The sequence below is a fragment of the Bombina bombina genome, chromosome 7, assembly GCF_027579735.1.
Source record: "Bombina bombina isolate aBomBom1 chromosome 7, aBomBom1.pri, whole genome shotgun sequence".
Classification (NCBI taxonomy): Eukaryota; Metazoa; Chordata; class Amphibia; order Anura; family Bombinatoridae; genus Bombina; species Bombina bombina.
The window spans coordinates 488,626,374-488,636,526 of NC_069505.1; positions in this window are offsets into that span (position 1 = coordinate 488,626,374).

Consider the following 10,153-nt stretch of genomic DNA (forward strand, 5'->3'; position numbering starts at 1 on the left):
ACATCCTAATATAGCTACAATATAAATTATAATTATATTATAGCTATTTTAGGATTAATATTTATTTTACAGGCAACTTTGTAATTATTTTAACCAGGTACAATAGCTATTAAATAGTTAAGAACTATTTAATAGTTACCTAGTTAAAATAATAACAAATTTACCTGTAAAATAAATCCTAACCTAAGATATAATTAAACCTAACACTACCCTATCAATAAAATAATTAAATAAACTACCTACAATTACCTACAATTAACCTAACACTACACTATCAATAAATTAATTAAACACAATTGCTACAAATAAATACAATTAAATAAACTATCTAAAGTACAAAAAATAAAAAAGAACTAAGTTACAGAAAATAATAAAATATTTACAAACATAAGAAAAATATTACAACAATTTTAAACTAATTACACCTACTCTAAGCCCCCTAATAAAATAACAAAGCCCCCCAAAATAAAAAATTCCCTACCCTATTCTAAAATACAAATATTACAAGCTCTTTTACCTTACCAGCCCTGAACAGGGCCCTTTGCGGGGCATGCCCCAAGAATTTCAGCTCTTTTGCCTGTAAAAAAAAACATACTATACCCCCCCCCAACATTACAACCCACCACCCACATACCCCTAATCTAACCCAAACCCCCCTTAAATAAACCTAACACTACCCCCCTGATGATCTTCCTACCTTGTCTTCACCATGCCAGGTTCACCGATCCGTCCTGGCTCCAAGATCTTCATCCAACCCAAGCGGGGGCTAGACATCCACTGAAGAAGTCCAGAAGAGGGTCCAAAGTCTTCCTCCTATCCGGCAAGAAGAGGACATCCGGACCGGCAAACATCTTCTCCAAGCGGCATCTTCTATCTTCTTCCATCCGATGACGACCGGCTCCATCTTGAAGACCTCCAGCGCGGATCCATCCTCTTCTTCCGACGACTAGACGACGAATGACGGTTCCTTTAAGGGACGTCATCCAAGATGGCGTCCCTCGAATTCCGATTGGCTGATAGGATTCTATCAGCCAATCGGAATTAAGGTAGGAATTTTCTGATTGGCTGATGGAATCAGCCAATCAGAATATAGTTCAATCCGATTGGCTGATCCAATCAGCCAATCAGATTGAGCTCGCATTCTATTGGCTGATCGGAACAGCCAATAGAATGCGAGCTCAATCTGATTGGCTGATTGGATCAGCCAATCGGATTGAACTATATTCTGATTGGCTGATTCCATCAGCCAATCAGAAAATTCCTACCTTAATTCCGATTGGCTGATAGAATCCTATCAGCCAATCGGAATTCGAGGGACGCCATCTTGGATGACGTCCCTTAAAGGAACCGTCATTCGTCGTCTAGTCGTCGGAAGAAGAGGATGGATCCGCGCTGGAGGTCTTCAAGATGGAGCCGGTCGTCATCGGATGGAAGAAGATAGAAGATGCCGCTTGGAGAAGATGTTTGCCGGTCCGGATGTCCTCTTCTTGCCGGATAGGAGGAAGACTTTGGACCCTCTTCTGGACTTCTTCAGTGGATGTCTAGCCCCCGCTTGGGTTGGATGAAGATCTTGGAGCCAGGACGGATCGGTGAACCTGGCATGGTGAAGACAAGGTAGGAAGATCATCAGGGGGGTAGTGTTAGGTTTATTTAAGGGGGGTTTGGGTTAGATTAGGGGTATGTGGGTGGTGGGTTGTAATGTTGGGGGGGGGGTATAGTATGTTTTTTTTTACAGGCAAAAGAGCTGAAATTCTTGGGGCATGCCCCGCAAAGGGCCCTGTTCAGGGCTGGTAAGGTAAAAGAGCTTGTAATATTTGTATTTTAGAATAGGGTAGGGAATTTTTTATTTTGGGGGGCTTTGTTATTTTATTAGGGGGCTTAGAGTAGGTGTAATTAGTTTAAAATTGTTGTAATATTTTTCTTATGTTTGTAAATATTTTATTATTTTCTGTAACTTAGTTCTTTTTTATTTTTTGTACTTTAGATAGTTTATTTAATTGTATTTATTTGTAGCAATTGTGTTTAATTAATTTATTGATAGTGTAGTGTTAGGTTAATTGTAGGTAATTGTAGGTAGTTTATTTAATTATTTTATTGATAGGGTAGTGTTAGGTTTAATTATATCATAGGTTAGGATTTATTTTACAGGTAAATTTGTTATTATTTTAACTAGGTAACTATTAAATAGTTCTTAACTATTTAATAGCTATTGTACCTGGTTAAAATAATTACAAAGTTGCCTGTAAAATAAATATAAATCCTAAAATAGCTATAATATAATTATAATTTATATTGTAGCTATATTAGGATTTATTTTACAGGTAAGTATTTAGCTTTAAATAGGAATCATTTATTTAATAAGAGTTAATTTATTTCGTTAGATAAAAATTATATTTAACTTAGGGGGGTGTTAGTGTTAGGGTTAGACTTAGCTTTAGGGGTTAATACATTTATTAGAATAGCGGTGAGCTCCGGTCGGCAGATTAGGGGTTAATAATTGAAGGTAGGTGGCGGCGATGTTAGGGAGGGCAGATTAGGGGTTAATACTATTTATGATAGGGTTAGTGAGGCGGATTAGGGGTTAATAACTTTATTATAGTAGCGCTCAGGTCCGGTCGGCAGATTAGGGGTTAATAAGTGTAGGCAGGTGTCGGCGACGTTGAGGGGGGCAGATTAGGGGTTAATAAATATAATATAGGGGTCGGCGATGTTAGGGCAGCAGATTAGGGGTACATAGGGATAACGTAGGTGGCGGCGGTTTACGGAGCGGCAGATTAGGGGTTAAAAGTGTAATGCAGGGGTCAGCGATAGCGGGGGCGGCAGATTAGGGGTTAATAAGTGTAAGGTTAGGGGTGTTTAGACTCGGGGTACATGTTAGAGTGTTAGGTGCAGACGTAGGAAGTGTTTCCCCATAGGAAACAATGGGGCTGCGTTAAGAGCTGAACGCTGCTTTTTTGCAGGTGTTAGGTTTTTTTTCAGCTCAAACTGCCCCATTGTTGAGAATCGTGCACGAGCACGTTTTTGATGCCGGCCGCGTCCGTAAGCACCGCTGGTATCGAGAGTTGCATTTGCGGTAAATATGCTCTACGCTCCTTTTTTGGAGCCTAACGCAGCATTTGTTTGAACTCTCGATACCAGAGTTAAATTTATGGTGCGGCCAGAAAAAAACCCGCGGAGCGTTAACAGCCCTTTTACCGCCGAACTCCAAATCTAGGCCTCAGTTTGGCGCCAACCACTCTTCAGGTGGATCTGCTGCCCTCTTCTGTTCATTTCTAATAATACATTAAAAACATTTCTAATTACATGATACTATGTAACAAAAATTTAAATAAAATGTTTGCTTACATTAAAGTTATTTCTTTTACTCTTTGCATCTCAGATAGATCATATTTTAGCAGGATCACATTTTAATTTTATTTTTATACAATAAAGTTGTTCAACTACTTTCACACTTGGTTATATTTTAAACCATACTTATCCAAGATTATACTTTAAACAGTGTTATACTAGACAGTAAATAATTATACTATTTGAGAAGAGTTACACTATCCTAGGTGAAGATTATGGATGTCATTATACATTCACTGAAAAAGTATTTTTACAGAAAAATAGTTTTACAGAAAAATAGACCAATCAAAGTCCCTATTGAGCCCATTAGGTTCTTTCCCATGCCTGGGCTGTATGAGTTGTCACTCTATTATAAAAGGTAAATATTTCTATCACCCAAGAAATGGGAAAAAATATGAGATAAGAGATTACTATACCTGTGATTCTAAATATGTAATCTATCTCATAAAATGTTCCTGTTCTCTGATCTACATAGGGGAGACTACCCGTATGATCAGAGACAGGATATGCCAGCATCGCTCAAACATAAGGTGTAAGAATACTGAAGCCCCTGTGTCCCATCACTTCCTAAAATGTGGCCACCAGATAAGCCAATTAAGGTGGCAAGTGATCGATAGTGTGGGTCCACAGAGAAATGGAAGTGATAGAGAAAAGATACTAAAACAAAAAGAAATGTTTTGGATCTTTGAATTGGGTAGTATGGAACCTAATGGGCTCAATAGGGACTTTGATTGGTCTATTTTTCTGTAAAACTATTTTTCTGTAAAAATACTTTTTCAGTGAATGTATAATGACATCCATAATCTTCACCTAGGATAGTGTAACTCTTCTCAAATAGTATAATTATTTACTGTCTAGTATAACACTGTTTAAAGTATAATCTTGGATAAGTATGGTTTAAAATATAACCAAGTGTGAAAGTAGTTGAACAACTTTATTGTATAAAAATAAAATTAAAATGTGATCCTGCTAAAATATGATCTATCTGAGATGCAAAGAGTAAAAGAAATAACTTTAATGTAAGCAAACATTTTATTTAAATTTTTGTTACATAGTATCATGTAATTAGAAATGTTTTTAATGTATTATTAGAAATGAACAGAAGAGGGCAGCAGATCCACCTGAAGAGTGGTTGGCGCCAAACTGAGGGTTTTAAATTGTTGTAATTGATAGTTTGTAACTAGCATGAGTAAGAGTGGCAACACTCGAAACGTCGCTGTTTGAGTACCTGTTATGTACAGAGAATAAAATATTTGAATGATATAGTGCTGTGGAAATTTATATATTCACTATAATGTAGGGGTCGGCGGTGTTAGGGACAGCAGATTAGGGGTTAATAGCTATAATGTAGGCGGCGGCGATATCGGGTCGGCAGATTAGGGGTTAATACTTGTAGTTAGATTGCGGCGACGTGGGGGGGCAGATTAGGGGTTAATAACTATAATGTAGGGGTCGGCGGTGTTAGGGACAGCAGATTAGGGGTTAATAGCTATAATGTAGGCGGCGGCGATATCGGGTCGGCAGATTAGGGGTTAATACTTGTAGTTAGATTGCGGCGACGTTGGGGGAGGCAGATTAGGGGTTAATAACTATAATGTAGGGGTTGGCGGTGTTAGGGACAGCAGATTAGGGGTTAATAGCTATAATGTAGGTTGCGGCGATATCCGATCGGCAGATTAGGGGTTAAATAATGTTATTATAGGGTTTGCGATGTGGGGGGGCCTCGGTTTAGTGGTTCATAGGTAGTTTATGGGTGTTAGTGACTTAGTGTACTAAATGGGTGTTAGTGTACTAAAAACATACCGAATTTCGGAACGGAATAGAACCGAATTCAGCCGAATCCGAATAAATCCGAAACGAATTTATTCGGAACCGAATAAATCCGAAACGAATTTATTCAAATTTTGCCGAATCCGATTCGATCCGAAACGAAATTCGAAAAGTCCGAATCGATCCGAACCGAAAACGAACCAAATTTTTTAGCCGTGCACATGTCTACAGTGCAATCTGTGGTTCCACAATAGATTCAGCAGCTTTTGCTTTGGGAGGAGTTGTCTCTCTTATAACCTTAGTTAAAGTCTCATTTCCAATCTTTAGATCTCTAAGGCCTTGACTGAGTTCATCTACTCTTTTAGACAGGTTGTAAACGAATTGGGGCAAATCTGCTGGATCCATATTTTTTAGGCTTAATTATTCTGTAATGATTTAGTAGAGAGTGAGGATGGATCACAACTGCAGAGTATGCAAAAGCAGAGTTCCAGAAAGCAGGTAGTGTTGCTATTAGTGCTGGAGTAAGATATAACAGTTCAGTGTGAAGTGTAACTCTCAGTTTTAGACACAGTTAGTTTGTCACAGAATGGTATGGTATACACATGTGCTGATAGTCTTGCGGTCAGTAGAGCAGCAGGGAAAAGCAAAGTTCAAGGTTTATTTGTACAGCACAGCTTAAAGTAACTACAGTGCTTACCCCCAGTCACCGGATGGTGTGAAATAGAAGCAGAATTAATTCTGAGAATGAGAGAAATCAAATATTATTTTTGTATCCCAGGCATGTAGGGGTCTCTATTCAAATATAACTGTGTTGCTCGTATCCCTAAATCATGGGATATATTTGAATATAGAGATCCAACATCACATGAAAGCCAAAAATAATTACCATTGTTAACTTTGATGCCGGATAGTCTATTGAGTAGGTCTCTGGTATCTTTGATATAAGATGGTAGGTTGATTACGTGCTTCTGAAGATAGATGTCTATATACTCAGACAGTTTGTCAGTAATACTATTGATACCCGCTATTATGGGCCTACCAGGGGGGACCTTATCGTCTTTGTGCAGTTTGGGGAGATGATAATAATATGGGGTACTGGGGTGATCAGGTGTGAGGTATCTCTTTTCTTTTTTTGTAAGAATGTCATCTCTGAGCCCTTGCTCTAATAGAAGATTAAGTTTCCTAGTGAAATCAGTAGTAGGATCGTGAGATAGCTTGATGTAGTATTCTCTATTATCCAAGATACGATGGGCTTCTTTGGTATAATCTGTGTAATTTTGTTGGACTATGCCCCCACCTTTATCCGCCTGACGGATGACCAAATTCTTGTCACCCGTCAGGCTTTTGAGGGCTCTGGCTTCATTGGGCCAGGTTCGTTTTTTCCCCATAATTCTTTTGGGCATAGATTCCAAGTCTTCTAAAACTAATTCCTGGTATAGGTCGATGTAAGATACCTCTTCTTTAGGTGGATGAAAGGTGGAGGGGGGTGCTAGTGAGGTGTGAATTATTCACTCAAACAATTCTTCTGTTAGTTGACTGGGGTCATACATTATTACAGATGGAGGGTTTCTAGTTTGTTGGGAATTTAACAAAACCGGGGCCCCTTCAATGTTTTGTTTTCTTAGGGTCTTAATTGCAAAGTATCTCTGTAACAACAGCTTGCGGGTATATTTGTTAAGATCCACAAACAGTTCAAATATTTTATGAGGATTGGGGGGACAATACGATAATCCTCTTCCCAACACCCTCACTTCATCATCGGTAAGATGGTGGGAAGATAGATTAAAGATACCTTTTTCCAATTTTTGAAGTTTGTCTTTTTGGTTGGTTTTCCCTCTCCCTCTCCTTCCCCGTTTGGGTAGGGCCTTTTCTTTTGGTTTGTCCCGGGATTGGGTCTCCTCCATAGAGGTGCCAGATTGGGGGTTCCTAAAAAAACCTCAGCTTGAGGGGTGGGAGTGTTAAAATAACCCCTTTAGAAAACATTCCGAAAAGCAATACATATAATAGGTTCACCAAACTCAGACAGAGGGAAACCTATTGGATTTTTAAATTCAACAGTTTGTTTCCCACAGGCTTAAACGAGGTTATAGATTCAGCGGTATTCACATAACATAAGTCACTGTTTTATAGATCTTGAGATGTATTGCAATATGAATATCAATAGTATAGGTATAAACGAGGTTATATCATTTACAGTATTTTTATTTTAATGTGGTTGAAGAGTAACATACAGAAATATATATTTATATATGGTTTTAGCGATTTTGTACACTGGACTTTCACCCCCCACTTGTTGCTTAATCATATATGATAGTGAGTACCTTAAATGCATATATACTAGAACCAATAACATATATTAGACCGATCACCGTAACCATATTATATTTAGTGACTATAAGCAGCATAATTATGAGGAATCATTTTTATCCCCTTTTGCATTTATGGTCCTCTATCAGCCCCATCTTTATGGGTGAACTAATCAATATTATATTGTAGGTCACTTCTAACAAACACCAACACCTGCATCACGGATCTCATTGGTTACCATATATATTTTTTATTATCTTTTCTTATATTATATTAACACGTTTGCACTTAGCTTTATAGGCATTCGCTAGCAGCACTAAATTATCACAGAATACTTCTAATAAATTAATCTCGCTGACATTCACTATACATATCGTTAACACGATACGCACTCACATATATTAGATCTCACCCATTTTTATAAAATATTGCCAAAAAGGTTTTTCCCATTCTAATTTCACTAACACCATGTCCAGAGATTACTATCTCTGACATTTATAGGGTATGTAGAAATACACACAGACATAGTCACGTTAATCTATGCAATGCGTTTGGTACACCAGTGCACATTTCCAAACATAGATATATTGTCACTTCACCACATAAGCTAAGAGGGACAGTTAGGAGTGGGTCCCTGGTCTTTAGAATTTAGAATACAGTTTTATAACACTGGTGTTCCGTATACATTAATTGTTATTACATACCGTTTTTATATATACATATTTGTTATTACGCATATAGCCATTGTCATTGGACATTCAAACTTTTTTTGGGCATAATACTGAGTCCATTATTGATTGTATATTGAACAGTGTTGGTTAACTTGACGTCAGCCTGTTTACGCCATGCCAACCTATCAGATTCATGGGTGTGTACCTGTATTGAATCATGGGAAATGTAGTTCATTAATAAATAGACTCCCACCAATCGGATTCAGATTTTAAGACAAGCCCCTTAGTTTTTCGCCATCATTGGTGGGTTAGACATACATCACATGATTTGTGTATATAATCCCGGTCGTAACTTTCTACACGATCGCAAAAATAATTTTGTTAACAAACCTCAAGATCATTTGTATATACAACACGAATCTTAAGGAACAAGTAGCACACCCTCAATGACAAATTTATCCAGTAAACAATAACTAATTACTGCAACAAGTGGGAGTGGGGGGAAAGGAAGGTTCTGATTGGTTTAAGCAAAGGAAGGAAGGGGAGTGTTTATTGTAAACATGTGGTTACTTAGGCCTATTTAAGGGCGATTAAGACATAGATAGAGCATACAAGCCTGAGGAAACGGGGTTACCCCCGAGAAACGCGTCGCTTTACTTCTCTATATACCATAAGAGATTTGATTTTAACACACCAGCTGTAATGTGCTACATTACTAGCTATTTTATTCTGTATAATAAATGCTAGTTTTATGATTCACGATGTCTGGTGTGTGCATCAATCTCTTCTAAGTAACCCAAAGGCTTTCCAGCCTTTCTCCCTTGTTCCAACCTTTAGGATACTATCCAGGCAAGGACTGCCTTGCAGGACATCCACCTCTCCAGGACATCACGACGGGGATTCGTATACACAGCCAGCTGGTTTGCTGTTTAGAATACCAGCCTGCCTCTAACAGGCACAAGAGAGTGCCTTCACGTTTGTGAGTATCCTGTGTCTTGTCCAGATTCACATCTTGGTATCTATTGATCTACACATGTGGCGCCTCTGTTTCTGTTTTTTACAGTTGTCCATATAAGACTCTAAATATGACATGGTTGTCACATGACAAAAAGATCACATGGTTGTCATATGACTCTTTAGAATTCAAAAGAATATGAAATGATTCTCTAGATATTTGCACTTGTCACATGACCCTCTAGACATCACATGGTTGTCACATGACTCTTAATATCACATGGTTGTCACATGACGAAAAGATCACATGGTTGTTATATGACTCTTTAGAATTGAAAAGAACATGAAATGATTCCCCAGATATTTGCACTTCTCACATGACCCTCTAGACATCACATGGTTGTCACATGACTCTCTAAATATCACATGATTGTCACATGACTGAAAAAATCACATGGTTGTCATATGACTTCTTAGAATTAATAGAAAAGACAAATGATTTCTCATATATATACGGTTGTCACGTGACTCTCCAAATATCACATGGTTGTCACATGACTTTTTAGAATTGAGAGAAAAGTCGAATGTTTTTCAAGATATATACAGTTGTCACATAACTCAATAAATATCCCATGGTTGTCATATGACTTTTTAGACTTGATAGAAAAGTCAAATGAATTTCCAAATATTTACAGTTGTCACATGACTCTCTAAATATCACTTGGTTGTCACATGACTAAAAAAAAATCACATGGTTGTCATATGACTCTTTAGAATTGAAAAGATTGTAATAAGATTATCCAGATATATACAGTTGTCATATGACTGTCATGATGTGATGTGATGTGATTTCAGAATCTAAACAAGTGACTCTCTTAAAGGTACAGTACATCACAGGAACAGTTAACGCCTTTGTCACACTGGCGGTTGTTACATTTCCAGCACTCTCGTCCGCGACGCTTGCCGCTCACTACACTACACTGACCTTCCAGACATACTAACTGTGCTGACCTCTCACTGCTTAACCTCGCCTATATCTACTGCCACCTGTACTCGCTTTAGCATGCAATAAATTCTGTGCTGGCCCTTGCTGTGCAAGCCTA